This window comes from Pan troglodytes, chromosome 15 (assembly GCF_028858775.2).
Source record: "Pan troglodytes isolate AG18354 chromosome 15, NHGRI_mPanTro3-v2.0_pri, whole genome shotgun sequence".
Taxonomy (NCBI): Eukaryota; Metazoa; Chordata; class Mammalia; order Primates; family Hominidae; genus Pan; species Pan troglodytes.
In genome coordinates this window covers 61,713,521-61,730,683 of record NC_072413.2, presented here as the reverse complement: position 1 = coordinate 61,730,683, position 17,163 = coordinate 61,713,521, and positions in this window count along the sequence as shown.

Below are 17,163 nucleotides of genomic sequence, written 5' to 3'. Positions count from 1 at the left end.
CCACACCTAGCTATTTTTTTTGTATTTTTATTAGAGATGGGGTTTTGCCATGTTGGCCAGGCTGGTCTCAAAATCCTGGCCGCAAGTGACCCACCAGCCTCGGCCTCTGGAAGTGCTGGGATTACAAGTATGTGCCACTGCCCCAGGCCAAGTTACAGTATTTTCCCCCAAACATTAATTCAACCTATCTCCATTAATAAACTTAAAAATTGTCCAAGAGTGTTATTTCATCATGGAAGAAAAATTTATCCATTTTTATGTACAAACACTATTCCTCTGTTTATGGAGATTTTTGAATTATGTCGAAGATGAACCAGTTAAAGAGTTCATGTAGGACAGATACATATATATTCAAAGTTAAGGTAAAGGTTTTCTTTTCTTTTCTTTTTTTTTTTTGAGACGGAGTTTTGCTCTTGTTGTCCAGGCTGGACTGCAATGGCACTATCTTGGCTCACCACAACCTCTGCCTTCCCGGTTCAAGCGATTCTCCTGCCTCAGACTCCCAACTAGCTGGGATTACAGGCATGTGCCACCACGCCCGGCTAATTTTGTATTTTTAGTAGAGATGGGGTTTCTCCATGTTGGTCAGGCTGGTCGAACTCCCGACCTCAGGTGATCCCCCCACCTCAGCTTCCCAAAGTGCTGGGATTACAAGCGTGAGCCACCGCACCCGACCATGGTTTTCACTTATACTACCATTCTTTGTTTTAGAGATAGGGTCTCACTTTGTTGCCCCGGCTGGAGTGCAGTGGTGCTGAAACTGCCTTTGCAAAATTATGACTGAGACGGTGAAAGAGATCTAACTTAATTGACTCCATCTTGCTTCTAACCTCCAAGTTGTCCAGTTCATTCCTAGGCGTAGGCTGAACTAACTTTGGGAGAAAGTTAGTTTATAGTTTAAAGCAAAGATGATAACAGCCCTTTCCCAAAGCAGACCTTCTTCTTGCCTGGGGACTAGACTGCCTTTGTAGGACTAACATTAGCCATAAGATTAGAAATTATGGTTTTAGGAGTCTTGCAGCTGGAAGCTACAAGATTCTTACCCTCGCTAAAATGCTCCTCAGATCAGTGCTTGAGATATTTTGCAAGACCCTGCGCTTGGTCAGCTGGCACCACCCAGATCAATAAACTGGCTCTTCTGATCTTGTGGCTCCCACCCAGGAACTGATTCAGTCCAAGAAGACAGCTTCGACTCCCTATGACTTCATCCCTGACCAATGGGCACTCCTGGCTCACCGGCTTCCCCCGCCACCCACCAAGTTCTCCTTAAAAACTCTGCTTCCTGAATGCTCAGCGAGACTGATTTGAGTAAATAATAAAACTCTGGTCTGCTGCATAGCCAGCTGTTCATGAATTACTCTTTCTCAATTGCAATTCCCCTGTCTTGATACATCAGCTCTGTCTAGGCAGTGGGCAAGGTGAACCCATCGGGCTCACTGCAGCCTCAAATTTCTAGGCTCAAGCAATTCTCTTGCCTCAGCCTCCCATGTAGCTGGGACTACAGGCAGGTGCCTCCATGCCCAGCTAATCTTTATTTTTTGTAGAGATGGATCTTGCTATGTTACCCAGGCTTGTCTCAAACTCCTGAGATCAGGTGATCGTCCTGCCCCAATGCCCTAAAGCCCTGGGATTACAGGTATGAGTCACTGTGACCGGCCTTACACTATCATTCTTATTGGATATTTTAATCTTTTTACTATCCTACATAAAATGTTCTGATTATGTAGTATATAGGGCAATGTAAGTAAATCAATCAGTACTTAAATCTCATTCCAGCTCTGCCACTAACTTGCCTCAACTATAAAATGGTGATAATTTATTTCAGAAACATTGTAAAGATCACATGAAATAATGTATTCGATTTTATGAAAATGTATTACTATGTATTACATTTATGAAAATGTATTACTATGTATTACATTTATGAAAATGTATTACTATGTATTACATTTATGAAAATGTATTACTGGTATTCTTGGTAATTCAATGTATAAATGTATTTCATTTAACTTTTTCAGTTAAATATATTTTTTGAAGCAAATGTATTATAAAGCACCCACTTTTAAAAATCTAGCTCTCCCTCTCCCTCTCCCTCTCCCCATGGTCTCCCTCTCCCTCTCCCCACGGTCTCCCTCTCCCTCTCTTTCCACGGTCTCCCTCTGATGCTGAGCCAAAGCTGGACTGTACTGCTGCCATCTCGGCTCACTGCAACCTCCCTGCCTGATTCTCCTGCCTCAGCCTGCCGAGTGCCTGCGATTGCAGGCGCGCCGCCACGCCTGACTGGTTTTCGTATTTTTTTGGTGGAGACGGGGTTTCTCTGTGTTGGCCGGGCTGGTCTCCAGCTCCTAACCGCGAGTGATCCGCCAGCCTCGGCTTCCCGAGGTGCCGGGATTGCAGACGGAGTCTTGTTCACTCAGTGCTCAATGTTGCCCAGGCTGGAGTGCGGTGGCGTGATCTCGGCTCGCTACAACCTCCACCTCGCAGCCGCCTGCCTTGGCCTCCCAAAGTGCCGAGATTGCAGCCTCTGCCCGGCCGCCACCCCGTCTGGGAAGTGAGGAGCATCTCTGCCTGGCCGCCCATTGTCTGGGATGTGAGGAGCCCCTCTGCCCGGCTGCCCAGTCTGGGAAGTGAGGAGCGTCTCTGCCCGGCCGCCCATCGTCTGAGATGCGGGGAGCGCCTCTGCCCCGCCGCCCTGTCTAGGATGTGAGGAGCGCCTCTGCCCGGCCGCAACCCCGTCTGAGAAGTGAGGAGCCCCTCCGCCCGGCAGCCGCCCCGTCTGAGAAGTGAGGAGCCCCTCCGCCCGGCAGCCGCCCCATCTGGGAAGTGAGGAGCGTCTCCACCCGGCAGCCACCCCGTCTGGGAGGGAGGTGGGGGGTCAGCCCCCGCCCGGCCAGCCGCCCCGTCCGGGAGGGAGGTGGGGGCCCGCCTTCGCCCGGCCGCCGCCCCGTCCGGGAGGTGGGGGGCCCCTCTGCCCGGCCGCCCCTTCTGGGAAGTGAGGAGCCCCTCTGCCCGGCCACCACCCCGTCTGGTAGGGGTACCCAACAGCTCATTGAGAACGGGCCATGATTATGATGGCGGTTTTGTGGAATAGAAAAGGGGGAAAGGTGGGGAAAGGATAGAGAAGTCAGAAAAAAAAAAAGAAGAAGAAAAAAAAGAAAAATCTAAAGTGGCTGAAATTAGTGGTAAAGTAAAACGATAGAAACAATTGGAATTATGAAGTTAAGAGATTATTCTGGTCATTGTGGATAGTAAGTAGAAATGGTATGAATTTATAGCACTCATAATTTATACATGAAAATAAATAATCAAGTTTACCAAATCAAAACAATACGAAAAAGAAGAAAAAAAATAGTAACCTGTTATTGAAGTAATATCACACTTCTCAATATGTACATATTCTTGCTTGTGGATATGATGTCTGTCTCTTGATTTGATGGTTAAAATAATCAGCTTTTGGCCAGGTGTAGTGGCTCACACCTGTAATCCCAGCACGTTGGGAGGCTGAGGTGGGAGAATCACTTGAGCTCAGGAGTTTGTGATCAGTCTGGGCAACATAGCGGGACCCCATCCCTACAAATAAGAAAAATAGGCTGGGCACAGTGGAGCATGCCTGTAATCCCAGCACTTTGGGAGACCAAGGCAGGAAGATCCCTTGAGCTCAGGAGTTTGAGACCAGCCTGGGCAACATGGCCAAACCCTGTTTCTATTTAAAAATACAAAAAGAAGATTAGCCAGGCATGGTGGCACATACCTATAGTCCCAGCTACTCAGGAGGATCACTTGAGTCCAGGTGGTTGAGGCAGCAGTGAGCTGTAACGGTGCCATTGTACTCCAGCCTGGGCAACAGAGCAAGACCCTCCCTCAAAAAAACAAACAAACAAAAAAATAAGTAAAAAATACAAAAAAATTAAAAATGTTCTTACTAAAAGATATTAAAGGGCCCGGCATGGTGGCTTATGCCTGTAATCCCAGCACTTTAGGAGGCTGAGGTGGGCAGATCACCTGACGTCAGGAGTTGGAGAACAGCCTGACCAATATGGAGAAACCTCATCTCTACTAAAAATACAAAATTAGCCGGGCGTGGTGGCGGGCACCTGTAATCCCAGCTACTCAGGAGGCTGAGGCAGGAGAACTGCTTGAACCCGGGAGGTGGAGGTGGCAGTGAGCCGTAATAGAGATCATGCCATTGCACTCCAGCCTGGGCAACAAGAGCGAAACTCCGTCTCAAAAAAAAAAAAAAAAAAAAAAAGATATTAAACAAAATTTTGTTTTAAAAATCCAGGTGAGGTTTCTTACTAAAAGTTATTCAATAAAATAAATAAATAAAATTAGCCATGTGTGGTGGTGAAGTGGCATCCTTATCTGGGGCAAATACCCGCTGTTACTCGTCTTGAGTCAAGAAGATTAAGGACATGAACACACACAAGGAGTTTAGGAGCAGAGGTTTAATAGGCAAAGAAAGGCCGGGAGCAGTGGCTCACGCCTGTAATCCCAGCACTTTGGGAGGCCGAGGTGTGGATCACGAGGTCAGGAGATCGAGACCATCCTGGCTAACACGGTGAAACCCCGTCTCTACTAAAAATACAAAAAAATTAGCCGGGCGTGGTGGCGGGCGCCTGTAGTCCCAGCTACTCGGGAGGCTGAGGCAGGAGAATGGCCTGAACCCGGAAGGCGGAGCTTGCAGTGAGCCGAGATCGCACCACTGCACCCCAGCCTGGGCGGCAGAGCGAGACTCCGTCTCAAAAATAAAAATAAATAAATAAATAAATAGGTAAAGAAAGAGAAAGGAGAACAGCTCTGTCTCTTGCAAGAGACAGGAGCACCCAAATGGGAATTCTGGGCTGGAATGGGAGTGCACCGGATTTTATAGGCAGGCTGAAGGAGGCAGTGTCCGATTTACATAACCACAGATTGGTTATACCAGGTGTGATGTTTACATAGAGCGTGGGGAAGGCTGGCCACTGCACCCTAATCTTATTATGCAAATGGACTTTCCACTTGGCAGGCGCCGTGTTGTCCGCTCCTTGCTGCACACGTGACTGGCAAAGAGAAGGGAACATGGAGCCACTGTTCTGAACATGCCTAGTCCCCGGTAGCCTTTTCCTATTGGCACAGCTGCTGGCATTCACCTGTGCAAGCTTCTAGCTTGCTTGTCTATGTCTGCAACTCAATTTTACAGGCTGCTGTTTGTTAGAAAAGAAAATTATTTTGGGGCTGCCTTATTTTTTTTTTTTTTTGAGATGGAGTTTCGCCCTTATTGCCTGGGCTGGAGTGCAGTGGTGCAATCTCGTCTCACCTCAACCTCAGCCTCCCGGGTTCAAGCGATTCTCCTACCTCAGCCTCCGGAGTAGCTGGGATTACAGGCATGCACCACCAAGCCTGGCCAAGTTTTTGTATTTTTAGTAGAGACGGGTTTTCTCCACATTGGTCAGGCTGGTCTCAAACTCCCGACCTCAGATGATCTGCCCGCCTCGGCCTCCCAGAGTGCTGGGATTACAAGTGTGAGCCACCGCGCCCGGCAGGGCTGCTTTTCATTAAAAGGAAAACGTTACGGAGGACTTCCTTACCCCCACTATCTGCCTAAATAATTCCTTTTTAACTCCTGCATCAGTGGTGCACACCTGTGGTTCCAATTACTTGGGAGGCTGAGGTGGGAGGATTACTTGGGCCCAAGAGCTCATGGCTGCAGCTGAGACTCTGTCTCAAAAAAAAAAAAAAAAAAAAAAGAAGAAGAAGAAGAAAATAACATCTTTTTCTAGCCTTAAGTTGAGAAACATCTAAGGTTGCTTCCCCTTGTTATCCTAAGTTAGTAACATTAAAACTACAGTTTTCAAACTGCTGATTTGAAGCATATCTTCCATTTGCATAACCTAAGTTCTTCTACTTGCAGTATACTTTTCAGCAACAATTTTAGCATATGGCAACCACTTCTGTTCCATAAACGTAAAAATGCTAGAGTCCTTGTCCTATCACTGAATGTGGGTGTGTCGGAGTGAATGATGACACCTGGGTGTTGAAATGAAACTCAAATAGTGTTGCCATTGACACCCAAAGAATACTAACACTTTTATTCCTTAATGGGAATCTGAGTAGAAAATAATGCCATTTTATTTGACAATGTTGAACTTAACCTGAAGGTTAGGAAATCCCTTCATCTTTTTGTGTTCTAAAAAAATAGCTACTCCCCCATATGACTTAGAGAAGACTCAGGGATGCCTACCTTGTTTAGCTATGACAGTGCCAGACACAGGCTGTCCAAATCTCCATTCCTCTCCTCACAAATAACTAGCTGAAATGTTTTGTCCTCACTGTATCAACAGAAACAAAAAGTGTTTATTTCAGCCTGGCCAACATGGTGAACCCCTCCGTCTCTCCTAAAAATACAAAAATTAGCCAGGCATGATGGCACGCCTGTAATCTCAGCTACTCTGGAGGCTGAGACAGGAGAATCACTTCAACGTGGGAGGTGGAGGCTGCAGTGAGACAAGATTGTGCCACTGCACTCTAGCATGAGCAACATTGCAAGACTCCGGCTCAAAAAAAAAAAAAAAAAAAAAAAAAAAAAGGTTTTTTAACCACACTTTGGTTAAGGTTCTTTTTTTCCTTCCCCCAGGACCCTGACCAGCAGAAAGCCACTCCTTAAAGGCACTCCCTGAGGATAGGAGGCCTTCAGGGTAAAGCATTATCTGACCTACTCTCCCATCAGTCCACCCTTTATCCCACCTTCCCATACCTGGTTCTTTCTAGCCTAGTTCTTTCTCTAAAAGAAAAACCCTTTTTGCCTAACTTTTGAAAACTTACCTGTCTTAAGGTCACATGTTTCTATTGCAATGCTGTTGGCCCTTTGTATCCTCGAGTTCTGCATTCGGGGATTGAACCAAACACGGATCAGAAATGTTTAAAAAATACAAAATAACAATGCAGCAATAAAAATAATGCAAATTTAAAAACCAAGCCCGGGTGCAGTGGCTCACATCTGTAATCCCAGCCCTTTGGGAGACTGAGGTGGGCAGATCACCTGAGGTCAGGAGTTTGAGACCAGCCTGGCCAACATGGTGAAACCCCGTCTCTAACTAAAAATACAAAAAAATTAGCTGGGTGTGGTGGCACGCCTGTAATCCCAGCTACTCAGGAGGCTGAGGCAGGAGAATCACTTGAACCCAGGAGGCGGAGGTTGCAGTGAGCCAAGACCGTGCCACTGCCCTCCAGCCTGGGCAAAAAAGCAAGACTCCATCTCAAAAACAAACAAACAAGCAAACAAACAAAAAACTAACAGCTATTTTCATAGCATTTCCATTGTATTCAGCATTATAGTAAACGAGCAATGGTTTAAAGTACATGACGATGTGTGTAAGTTATATGTGAATACTACACCATTTTATATCACAGACTTCAGCATCTGCAGCTTTTAGTGTGAAACCAACTTTTTCAAAACTATGACAGTAAGAGAAATCTGACATAGTCGACTCAATCTTGCTTCTGACACCAAGGTCGCTCCTGGACATGGGCCAAGCTAACTTCGAGAAGAATTTAGTTTATACTTTAACTTGAAAGCAAGGACAGTAGTAATCCTTCCCCTAAAACTAACGCCCTCCTTGCTCAGGGACCAAAACCTACCTTTGTAAGACTAATGAAAGGCCACAAGAATAGGATCATGGGAGGGGCTTGAACTCTGCTATGCTTGAACTCTGCTAAAATGTAGGCGTAGTTTCCAACCCCCTGCTGCTCAGGAGTCAACGTGGCCAGAGGTCACAAGATTTATGACTTCCCCAATTGCTCCTATAGATAACATCACTACGTAGAACCTCAGATTGGTTTTATTTTTAGATGTTTTTCAAACGGACCCCACCTGTACTTGTGACTCATGACTCAACTGCTCCTGTGGCCCTATCCAGAGGTGGACTCAGTGCATGAGGACAGTGTTCCTTACACCTATGATTTCATCCACAACAAATCAGCAGCACCCATTCCCTAGCCCCCACTGCCCACCAAATTGTCCATAAAAACCACAGCCTCTGAGCCTTCTGAGAGACTGATTTGAGTGATAACTCCAGTTTTTTCCCATATGGGTCAGCCTTATGTCAATTATATTCTTTCTCTACTGCACTGCTGCAGTCTCAGTGAATTGATTTTGTCTGTGCAGTGGGCGATTACAAGGTATGAGGGCAGTTGGGACGGGGTACTGGAACCAATCCCCCATGGATACTGAGGGAGGACTGCAGCAGTCCTCTCCCCACCATAATAATTCTATTGGATTTGGTTTTTAGTTGGCATAGTCTATCTTCGTATATAGAATTCTAAAAATTGATTTTATATTATTTTATTCTAACAGGGGATATTTTCTGAATACCCTACCTCTGCCTCTCCTATCCCTTGCCACTCCTCTTGTTCAGGACCTTAATAACCTCATCTTTCCCCATTACATTACTATCTAGATTCCTCAGCTCCCATCTTAGTTAATTTCTCCTTCCTTCCTCCCTTCCTCCCTCCCTCCTTCCTTCCTTCCTTCCTCTCTCTTTCTTTCTCTCTCTCTTCTCTCTCCTCTCTCTCTTCTCTTTCTTTCTTTCTTTTTTTTTCTTGTTGCTCAGGCTACAGTGCAATGGTGCGATCTCGGCTCACTGCAACCTTCACCTCCTGAGTTCAAGCAATTCTCCTGCCTCAGCCTCCCAAGTAGCTGAGATTACAGACGTCTGCCACCACGCCTGGCTAATTTTTGTATTTTTTAGTAGAGATGGGGTTTCACCATATTGGCCAGGCTGGTCTGGAACTCCTAACCTCAGGTGATCCTCCCTCGTCGGCCTCCCAAAGTGTTGGGATTACAGGGGTGAGCCACCGCACCTGGCCTAATTTTTCTTATTACTAGCAAATTAGTCTTCCTAAAGATTACTATTCCAATCCCAGCATTCTTTTGTCCTCTTTTTGTTCCTTTTTGTAGCTCTCTGTTGCCAAAGAATAAAGTACAATTTTGTAGCATCGATTTAAAATTTTTCCACAGTGAGGTTTAACCTCATCTCTTCATTCTCTCATGAACACTTTCAGCTGTTTTAAAAACCTACCCAGCTATTTCTAGTCTCACCATTGTTACCCTAATTAACAGAGGCTCTCTAAACAAAAATTATATTTATTTGGGAATAGGACATTGCAATGTGCCATAGTAAACGATGCATATTCAAGGAGGTAAAGGAAGACAAACTTTTTGTTTGTTTGTTTGTTTTGTTTTGTTTTTAACACAGCTGTGCTTGGAAAAGGTTTTTGTTCTTAATTTTTTAAATTTATTTTATTTTGAGACGGGGTGCCACTCTGTCACCCAGGCTGGAGCGTAGTGGTGTGATCTCGCCTCCCTGCAACCTCTGCCTCCTGAGCTCAAGCAATTCTCCCATCTCAGCCTCTTGAGTAACTGAGACCACAGATGCTCACCACCATGTCTGGCTAATTTTTTTGTATTTTGGTAGAGATGGGGTTTCACCATGTTGCCCAGACTGGTCTCGAACTCCTGAGCTCAAGCCATCCATTTGCCTCGGCCCCCCAAAATGCTGGGATTACAGGCATGAGCCATCATGCCTGGCTGTTTTGTTTTGATTTATTTTATTTTGAGACAGAGTCTCACTCTGTCGCCCAGGCTGGAGTGCAATGGCATGATCTCAGCTCACTGCAACCTCTGCCTCCTGGGTTCAAGTGATTCTCCTGCCTCAGCCTCTTAAGTAGCTGGGATCACAGGCATGTGCCACCATACCCGGCTGATTTTTGTATTTTTAGTAGAGATGGGGTTTTGCCCTGTTGGCCAGGCTAAGCCACCGCGCCTGGCCTGTTTTGTTTTTTAAGACAAGTGATCCCATAATGATTCTAACGACTTCAACCCTATGTTCGCTCATTCTCCTTTTCTGTGTCTTGAATGGTTTGCTTCCAAAATTTCCCCCTCTGGGCCAGTCACCGTAGCTCATGCCTTTAATCCCAGCACTTTGGGAGGTGGAGACGGGTAGTTTGCTTGAGATCAGGAGTTCGAGACCAGCCTGGCCAACATGGTGAAACCCCGTTTCTACTGAAATACAAAAATTAGCTGGGCTTGGTGGTGAGTACCTGTAATCTCAGCTAACAGGGAGGCTGAGACAAGATAATTGCTTGAACCCAGGAGGCGAAGGTTGCAGTGAGCTGAGATCGTGCCACTGCATTCCAGCCTCAGCGACAGAGTGAGACTCTGTCTCAAAAAACAACAACAACAATAAAAACACCCCAAATTTCCCCCTTTGAATTTCTATTCAACACAAATGCTATTTCTTCCCTGTTTGGGAAATAATCTCTTTGATTATTCTATTATTATTTCCCTGATACTGTGGCTGTACTTCCATTAAAGCTTTTTTCTTTCTCTCTCTCTTTTTTTTTTTTTTCTTTTTTTGAGACAGGATCTCACTATGTTGTTCAGGCTGGTCTCAAACTCCTGGGCTCAAGCGATCCTCCCACCTCAGCCTCCCAAAATGCTGGGATTGCAGGCATGAGCCACTGCACCTGGCCCATTCCCTTAAAGTTTTAACACAATTGTTTTTCATTACAGTATGCTGTATGTATTTTTAATCTGCCCTTCTGATTATGATCTTCTTGAGGGCAAGACAGTGTCTTATTCCTCTCTGTGTCTTCTCTAGCCCTTACCCTAACACCTTGCATTTGGTAAGCATTCAATATTTGTTCTTTTGTTTTTTTTTTTTTGAGACGGAGTCTCTCTGTCGCCCAGGCTGGTGTGCAGTGGGGCAATCTCGGCTCACTGCAAGCTCTGCCTCCCCGGTTCATGCCATTCTCCTGCCTCAGCCTCCCAAGTAGCTGGGACTATAGGCACCCGCCACCAAGCCCGGCTAATTTTTTTGTATTTTTAGTAGAGACGGGGTTTCACCGTGTTAGCCAGGATGGTCTCGATCTCTTGACCTTGTGATCCGCCCTCCTCAGCCTCCCAAAGTGCTGGGATTACAGGTGTGAGTCACCGCGCCCGGCCAATATTTGTTCTTTTCATTAAAATGAATGGAAAACAATTTCCTTTTTGGCCTCACATAACATTTTGTGTAACATATGTCATATGTTTATTATATCTAAACTAAATATAATGTGAAAGTTCAGGACTCAGAAGTCAGTTGAATGTTGTTTGCTGTAAGGCAGAAGATGGAATTTCCTAAAATAATGGTTACAAGTGAACAGAAAATATCGAACAGGTACTCTTAAGAGTTCTTGGGAGTTGGCCAAGCTTGGTGACTCATGCCTGCAATCCCAGCACTTTGGGAGGCCAAGGCAGGTGTATCACTTGAACCCAAGGGTTTGAGACCAGCCTGGGCAGCATAGTGAGACCCTGTCTATTTTTATAAAATTATAAGGGCCGGGAGTGGTGGCTTACGCCTATAATCCCAGCACTTTGGGAGGCCAAGGCGGGTGGACCACGAGGTCAAGAGATCGAGACCATCCTGGTTAACCTGGTAAAACCCTGTCTCTACTAAAAATACAAAAAAGTAGCCAGGCGTGATGGGGTGTGCCTGTAGTTCCAGCTACTCAGGAGGCTGAGGCAGGAGAATCCCTTGAACCCGGGAGGTGGAGGAGGCAGTGAGCTGAGATCGTGCCACTGCACTCCAGCCTGGGTGACAGAGCGAGACTCCATCTCAAAAAAAAAAAAAAAAAAGAAAGAAATACATAATATAATTTAACAATATAAATATAAAATATATATAAATTATAAGTTATAAATATAAAATATATATATTTTTTAAAGAAAGAGTTCTTGGGAGTCAACATAGCATACTACATATGAGTGTGGACTCTAGGTTTCTGAGTTCTGGCTCTACTAGCTACTTGATGACCTTGAATATATTCTTTAATGTTTCTATACCTCAAATTTTCATATGTGGGATGAGGATAGAAAGAAAATCTACCACATAGTTGTGAGGATTAAGTTGGTTACTCTCTGCAAGGCACATCAGATAGTACATGTCACATAAATACCAATAAAATTACCTTCATTATTAAAATTGGCTATCCAAAAAGAGAAAGCTTCACTTTCTTGTTGTTTTCTAGCGATCATTTAAGTGAAATAATTCCAAAGAATTGATTACCAAACAGCTACTGAACATACTGGTTTGACCAGAACCTGTGGCATCTCAAGGATCATCAGATCTCCTCAAAGATTCATATAAGGACCAGAGAAGAGCTGTCCTGGGAAAGAGCAATGTCAAATAATCAGGTTCAAACAAGTTTTAATCATCCTTCAGGCTTCAATATCTTTGCAGGGGAGTTGTATGAGAATGGACTTCTAAAGTTTATTCACTGATGTTTATTCAATAAACATTTCTGGGCCGGGCGTGATGGCTCATGCCTGTAATCCCAGCACTTTGGGAGGCCGAGGCAGGCGGAACATCTGAGGTCGGGAGTTCGAGATCAGCCTGACCAACATGGAGAAACCCTGTCTCTACTAAAAATACAAAATTAGCCAGGTGTGGTAGTGCATGCCTGTACTCCCAGCTACTTGGGAGGGTGAGGCAGGAGAATCTCTTGAACCCGGGAGGCGGAGGTTGCGGTAAGCCGAGATGGCGCCATTGCACTCCAGCCTGGGCAACAAGAGTGAAACTCCATCTCAAAACAAACAAACAACAAAAACAAAAATTTCTGGGTTAGAAATATAGAAATCAAGGACACAGTTCCTGTCTTCGACTAACTCATGAACTAATATAGAAGACAGTCTTGACGGACTCACCCAGGTGAGAAATGGAAGGAAGCGAGTTCAAGACAGAGAAATCACAGCCATAAAAAAGAATGAAGTAATGTCCTTTGAGGCAACACGGATGCAGCTGGAGGCCATTACCTAAGCAAATTCACAGAAAAACACAAATACTGCATGTTCTCACTTATAAGTAGGAGCTAAACTTTGAGTACACATGGACATAAAGATGGAAACAACAGACACTGGGGACTCCAAAAGGTGAAGAGGAAGGGCTGAAAACTAATGAGTACTATGCTCACTACCTGGGTGATGGGATCAGTTGTACCCCAAATCTCAGCATCATGCAGTATAGTATACCCATGTAGCAAATCTGAACATCTACCCTCCAAATTATACATATGTGTGTGTGTGTGTGTGTATATACACACACACACACACACACACATATGTATATATATACAGAGAAATAGTCTGAACACACAGAGCATGGAATATTCAGGGAACTTCATTTCAGAATAATTGAACATCGGGTGAGAATAACTGGATACAGCACAGTGGTAAGAAAGGCAGGTGGGAGCAAGATGATGAAGACCTCACATGTGAGGCCTCGTTAGCACCTGGCTTCCCTCAGCTTGCATACCTCATGGCTTTGGTCAGGAAAACAAAAAGTACAAAAATACAGGTGAAAGCCAGGCACTGTTGTGTGCACCTGTCACCCAGCTGCTCAGGAGGCCTAGGCAGAAGGATTGCTTGGGTCCAGGAGTTTGAGGCTTCAGTGCCCTGTGATTGGCCTATGAATAGCCACTACACTCTGGCCTTGGCAACAAGGCAAAACCCTGTATATACATATTTAAAAGTGAGGTGGGTAGCCAAACAGCCTCTGTGAAATCAATGTTCTTTGTAAATTAGACCCCAAGTACCTGCTGTTCCTCAGGTATCTTGAGAAACCTAAATTTAGTCCTTCATGAATGCCAAAAAAAATCAGAATTTCATCTTTAAGACGAGGGGAAACATGGAAGGGTATTAACCAGGGTAGAACTGTGAGCAAGTTTGCTTTTCAGAAAGCAGTTTTGAAAGCAGTGTGGAAAAGATATTTGAGGGGTGGCAAACAGAGGCAGAGGTATGCAGAAGAGAACGCATTCTGTCTGGAGATGTTGAGCTTGAGACAGTGGTGGACATTTGAATGGTTAAGATGTTAAGATCACAGTAAGACATCAGATTCAGTACTTCAAATACAGTTTCCAAGGTATATTCTGTTCTTAGCATACTCTCAGTCCAATTTCCTACAACTACTATGATTATATGTGTGTGGTTGTTAATTCACATTATAGTCTAAGAAGTTTTAACATAGATACTGTCATTTTAGCCTTTTTCCATAATCCTACAAGGCAGAGAGGACAATTATTCTTCCTATTTTGCAGTGAGGAGTTATATAATACCTCTGAGACTGTACATGATTTATTTGCCTAAGATCATAGAGGAATGGGGTACAGTGGCGTGCTCTCAGCTCACTGCAACCTCTGTCTCCTGGGTTCAAGTGATTCTCCTGCCTCAGCCTCAGTAGCTGGGATTACAGGTGTGAGTCACCATGTCTGGCTACAAACCTAGCTTTTCTGATTCAAGATAGTGTTTGGTCCATAACAGTGTACTATATACACTTGTAGTATAACCCATCAGTGTCTGTTTTGCTCCCAGCACTATGTTAGTAAAAACTTTTTAAAAATTAGAAGATCAGGTCGGGCCCTTGCCTCTGAGACATAGCAGTAGTGGCCGGGCACCATGGCTCACACCTGTAATCCCAGTACTTTGGGAGGCTAAGGCCAGTGGATCACCTGAGACAGGAGTTTGAGACCAGCCTAGGCAACATGGTGAAACCCTGTCTCTACCAAAAAACACAAAAAATCGGCCAGGAATGGTGGCAGGTGCCTGTGGTCTCAGCTACTTGGGAGGGTGAGGTGGAAGGATCCCTTGAACCTGGGAGGTGGAGGTTGCAATGGACCGAGATAGCACCACCGCACTCCAGCCTGGGTGACAGAGTGAGAGAGACCCCGTCTCTCTCTCTCTCTCTCACACACACACACACACACACACACATACACACACACAGAGCAGTATTGTTTTTTGACAACACTGCACACTGACAGTCAGATCTGGCTTCTGGTTCTAATTCTGCCTCTAACCACTTGTGTGATTATATTTTATTAGAAAATAACAGAAACTCAGCCGGGCACCATGGCTCACGCCTGTAATCCCAGCACTTTGGGAGGCTAAGGTGGGCCGATCACCCGAGGTCGGGAGTTCGAGACTAGCCTGACCAACATGGAGAAACCCTGTAGCTACTAAAAATACAAAATTAGCTGGGCATGGTGGCACATGCCTGTAATCCCAGCTACTCCAGAGGCTGAGGCAGGAGAATTGCTTGAGCCCTGGAGGCAGAAGTTGTGGTGATCTCCAGTCTGGGCGACAGACTGAGACTCCATCTCAAAAAAAAAAAAAAGAAAATAACAGAAACTCAACTCAAACAAATCTAAATTGAGAGGGGGATTTATTGGCTCATGAAATCCACGGAAGGATTGAACAAGCAGGTGTCAAAAATGGCAGGGCTGCTGGCACGGTGGCTCACGCCTGTAATCCCAGCACTTTGGGAGGCCGAGGCGGGTGGATCACCTGAGGTCAGGAGTTCAAGACCAGCCTGGCCAACATGGAGAAACCCCGTCTCTACTAAAAACACAAAAATTAGCCAGGCGAGGTGTTGGGCACCTGTAATCCCAGCTACTGGGGAGGCTGAGGCAGGAGAATCACTTGAACCCATGAGATGGAGGTTGCAGTGAGCCGAGATCACACCACTGCACTCCAGCCTGGGCAACAGAGTCAGACACCGTCTCAAAAAGGCAGGGCTAGCCTGGGCATGGTGGCTCACATCTGTCATTCCAGCTCCTGAGGAGGCTGAGGTGGGAAAGTTGTAATTCCAGCACTTGCCCAGGAGTTTGAGACCAGCTTGGGCAATATGATGAAACCCCGTCTCTATGAAAAATACAAAACTTAGCTGGGTATGGTGGTGCGTGCCTAATGGGAGGATCCATTGAGCCTGGGAGGTTGATGCTACAGTGAGCCATGATCAAGCCACTGCACCCCAGCCTGGGTGACAGAGTGAGACCTTGTCTCAAAAACAAAACAAAACAAAACAAAAAACAAACAAACAAAAGGCAGCGCTGCAGAGGTGAAATAAGGGGCCCAAACCTTGTTAGGAGTCTTTCCAAGTCTTGTTTCTGTTGTTTTCGGTATGGCAGTTTCACTTTCTCTCACCACTAACCAGCTTTCTCTAAAGGTAGGACATATGTCTTCTGTGTTTCTAAGTTAGACTTAAAAGGTTTAACCATTGGAGAGAAACCACCCCAATCTCTCACTGTCCGAAAGTACAAAAATCTCAGGGAACCCACTCCCTGGCCCAGCAGAGGGTGGGAACCCAATCTGTGGTTACCAGAGGAATGCATTCCAGAGAGTTCTAGCAAGATCATCACAGGTGCCAATTTTCTTCAGTATTATATGAAAGATATAAATCTTAAATACGGGGGATGATATAGTTAGGTAGGATAGAAAGCCATTATTCCAGGTAGAGGAAAGGCGCCTTGAGTTAGTGATGTTGTTAGTCTATGAATGAAAAGACAAGTCTGGAGGACAAGGCTGGGTCCTTGTTCCCATAGGAAATAAGCATGAATTGCTAGGGTAGGAAGTGATTATGATGGACCAAAAAGCTAAACATAGAATTTGTCCTATTTGAAGCAGCCATTATAGGTTTCTTGTACAGATTCAACTATGACTTCTGAAATCTCACTTTATAACAAAGAAATCTTGAATCACTTCCTAGAATACTCCTTCCTTTTCTTAATTGAACTTAGGTTAGGGTAGCAGTGGGAATGAAGAATGGGTGAGAGAATTCAGAGAAGGAAAGCTAAAAACACAACACCCAGTCTAATCTGGAACCTAGAAGAAGGATAGCACTCTCAAAGACTATTTGACACAAGCATGTTGAAAGCAGAAGCTATGTCTTATTAACATTGCATGTCCAAGAACGTAGCACAGTCAGCAAATACCACGTAATAAACTGAGTCACTCTCATAAAATGAGGAAGTTAAGAAGATGGCCTCTAAGCCCCTTCCAGCTCCACAAATCTTTGAGTCTATTTCTCATCTTGATCTTAAAAGTCATGAAAGTCCTCAAATATCTACACACAAAAATGATAGGTTGTTAAAAAGGTTAAGATGGGTCATGTTTGGTGGCTCACGCCTGTAATCCCACCACTTTGGGAGGCAGAGGCTGGTGGATGGCTTGAGCTCAGGAGTTGGAGACCAGCCTGGGTAACATGATGAAACCCTGTCTCTATAAAAATAAATAAATAAATAAATACACAAATAAAACAAAAAATATGCAAAAGGGCTGTAAATTCTAGTATACTTACGAAAATAGGTATTCAA